The following is a 3877-nucleotide window of genomic DNA, read 5'->3' as shown; positions in this document are numbered from 1 at the left end:
GAATTTCCAGGAGAGGCATTTCCCGAAGGTTTGCTCTGTCTCGGCCGTGCCAGGGAATGCTGGCAGGGGAGCGGGAGGTCCGAGCCAGCCCAAAGGCATCTCGAGCCCGCCGCAGCGCAGCACTGCCAGCACATGGGCTGATCGGCGGGGCAGAGCTCACTCATTTATCTTCATTACCGCTCCACCTACCATCCATTTATGACACTTTAGAAAAACACTGCCCCCTCAGAAACCCATCCACACCTCCCTCCCGGAGCAGGACCTCCATGGGCCAGGAGGGACCCTGTGTTCGGGGTCAGCCATCCATAAACATCTCTTCCTCTCCAGAGGACCCCCGGGAGGTGTCTTCCAGCAGAAGTTCTGCTCTGGAGCAGACCTGCAGGCTCACCTGATGAGTGACACCTTAATCAGTGGCTGCTGCCAAAATATGCCATCCCCCGAATGCAGATGTTCAACTTCTTAAAGGAGATGACTCCCGAGGACAGGTTGTCTTGGGTTTATCGGTGTCACCCCTTCCCGTATCATCACTGAGATATCAAAGCTGGATGCCTTCAGAGCTTTGCAGAACAACCCCAGCGGGGAAGGCAACGCTCCACGGCTGTGCTGGGTCCCCCGCTGCCTTCCCCTGGCACAGCACAGAGGAAATCAGAGCAAAAAGCACTTGGAGCAGGTACCAGGATTACAGGAACACCTGGAGGAGCATCATGGAGACAGCTCGATGACTCGAGTCCACCCGACAGAGGAGGTGAGCATTGCTTCTGCAAAGGGCCATGCAAAACCATGCTCGCTTCTTGTTTATTAACAAGCAATTAGCAAAAGCACAATGCCTGAGGAACAGAACACACAAACGAGTGACACACCGCGCAGTTGCTCATCACCCGCAGACCAACGCCCAGCCCATTCCCAGCCAGCGATCCCAGAGGAGAGAAAATCCCAGCCCTGGTCTATACACCGAGCGTGACGCTGTAGATACAGAACATCCCACTGGCCAGTGTGGACATCTGGATCCCTCGCTCTGTGCTCCCTCCCAGCTCCTCATGCACCTGCACACCAGCAAAACGCGGGGAGTTGGACAGTCCGTGATTTCTAAGCAACAATCAAAACCATTGGTGTATTTTCAACATTCTTCTCATACCAAATCCCACGCTGCATCCAACACACAGCGCTGTTCTAGCTACTGAGAAGACAGCTCCATCCCAGCCCAAACCAGGACACTGGGAATCACGACAACACCGGTCAGCTGGAGCAAACTCCCGATGCTGGTGCAAGACGATGTCCCATTGCGGGCTGAAGGAAATTCAGGCTGGTCTATGTCCTCCCGCAGATGAGCCCTCCCGAAGCTCCCCTGCAGCACTCATCCTCGGCAGGCAGATGTTTCCCATCCACGAACGTTTATAAAGGCTGCAGCCTCGTCAGGGAACACTCACTTCCTCTCACAAGCCCCTCTTAAGTAATCTGCCTAAAATGTGCAGGGAGCCCTTTATGCAAGATCATCTTCTAATTATCCTCCAGTCAAAAGCACGTCTGAACTCCAGGACAGGGAGCAGAATTAATTCCTGACTCAGCTTCTGAATAATTCCCTTCTCTGAAGCTGGACAGGACACGCAGGAGGCGGCAGAGGCACTGGAAACATGGGATCTGTTCCCATCCCGTCCATACATGCGCTTTGCTCGTGTCCCTGTGCCAGCACCAGCCTGCTCTGCGGGGTCGTCTGCTGTGCGGATCCGGCTCTCGGGGACAGATTTATTGGGGCGCTTTGCCTGACGTTTGCACAACCTGTCAGGATCTGTGCGAGAGCTTTCCCATCCCCGCCTGCTGCAGGCGAGTCACGGAGGGCTGCTCCCGCGTGCAGCAGGGGGGTTGCTGCTCTGGAATCAGCTGGTGAGTCAATGCAGGAGAATGCAACAGTCACATTCTGTGTCACTGTTTTGTAACTGATGATAGCCTACAGCCAAATTAGAACAGAAATCAAGTGGTTCTTAAGAGAAGGGTCCGAGCTGATGAGGCCACAGTATGATTGCACAACTCGATGCACCCAGAGTAAAAGGAAAATGTCACTGGCCAGAAATAACCAAGGCAAGAAGATCCCCAATGGAGAAACACTCATCGTGGTGGATGCGCCCGTACTGATGCAATGGGTGGGTGTGTTATCTCGCTTTCCCCGATGACCAGACTCACCAAAGGGCCCACCAAAAAGCACAATACAACAGTCGAAGCTGGAAATGAGGAAAATTCCAAGCACATGAGCAGCATCCCTGATCACCGTCTCCTTCCCCCAGCACTAAGGGCTGGGGCATGCAGAGCACACCCCGCTTCGGAGGCGCAGAAAGGGAGGAGGGAGCCTGGAGACCAGAGACAGAGCTGGAAACTGGAGCTGCCTTTCTCCTCCATCCACCTTTAGTAAAAGTTGGGTGAGTTCAGACCCCAGCAGACTGCACGCAGCAGCTCACTGCGATTGCTGCTGTCAGTGTGACCTGATGTTGAGAGATTTCTGACCCATAAGCAGACCAGAACAGCTCGCACGTCCCCTGTGCAGACATACAGCCCCAACCCCAGAGGCGGGGAGGGAGCAGTCTCCGTCCTTTCCACCAGCAGAACAGGGCAAGCTGGGCGCTGCTTGGAGGCCGGTGGAGTACGGACCCCATCTGCTCTCTGCCCTTGCTACCAGCACTGTCCTCTGCTGAGAGCACACCACCGGTGCACATCTGCTCCCCATCCCCACAGCTGGTCCTGTTCTGGAACCGCAGCGCAGCCTCGCGTGGCTCCAGCCACACACCCCATATATTAGCAGTCAGGGAGTTGCATCTCCCCTCGGTGTGTCATCTCTGGGCAGGGGGAAGGGCAACGTTAATTTATGTCTGTACAAGCCCCATACATACGTCTCCCTCTCTCCAGAGGAGCCTGCTCTCGTGTTTAACCTCTTCAGCCCGCTGGCACCCGCAGCAGATGATGCAGTTTGCGGAGAGGTGCAGGCGCTCCCCTCTCCCCCTCCCCCTGGAATCTTCCTCTCACTTGTGGTCCTTGGGATTCACCCAATGTTTCTCAGAAAAAAAAGAGGACCTCAAGACAAGTATGCATTTAATAAGCAGTGAGACAAATAAGCTCCAGTTATCCCAGCAGAATTACAACACCAGAGAACAATTTTCTGCATTCCTCCGAAGGCCTGAAGGAACCCAATTGCCTGCTCTCAGCCTAAATAGGTACCAGACACCAAGCGCTCCGTAAGCAAACAGAGCCCCCAAAGTGCAAAAATGAAATAAGTAAAAAGCTTCACATTACATATAAACCAGCCGTTTGCACCTTGTTATTAATGGTCTTGACTATGACCTTTAAACCCTGCCTTGCTCAGAGTCATGGATCTACGAGCCTTGGCACCCTCACAACAATTCCAGGACGAGGAGCCGGGAATAAACAACCCTGGCCAGTGCCGGAGGAGATACGGGAAGGGAACCGGCCCATGACAAACACGGACCGAGAACCACTCCAGAGCAGCAGCCAGGGCTAAGAGGTGACCATCTCCGCTATGAATTTGTCAACATAACCTCAGTGACCGGGGTTTCTGACAGATGAAAAGTCCCGTTGCCACATACACACATGCACAAAGGCTGGTGACGCCTGCATCTATCCCCAAAGAATGAAGGGCTCACAGCACGGTAAATAACTGCAGAGAGCTCATTCCCCAGGGGATAACGAACTAGAGTTGCCTTGAGCAGACCCCGTTACCCAGAGATATTTATTAGTCTAACCTGCAACGCTCCTCCCTGAACACGGGCCAGTTACAGACTGCAGCCGTGGCAGCCACTCTTCCAAACGATTACCTCCTCAGATAAAGCAGGTACACGGGATATTACACCTGATGGACACCTGTCAGGCTGGA

The sequence above is a fragment of the Pterocles gutturalis genome, unplaced genomic scaffold (assembly GCF_000699245.1).
Source record: "Pterocles gutturalis isolate BGI_N339 unplaced genomic scaffold, ASM69924v1 scaffold2919, whole genome shotgun sequence".
Classification (NCBI taxonomy): Eukaryota; Metazoa; Chordata; class Aves; order Pterocliformes; family Pteroclidae; genus Pterocles; species Pterocles gutturalis.
This window is presented reverse-complemented; position numbering follows the sequence as displayed.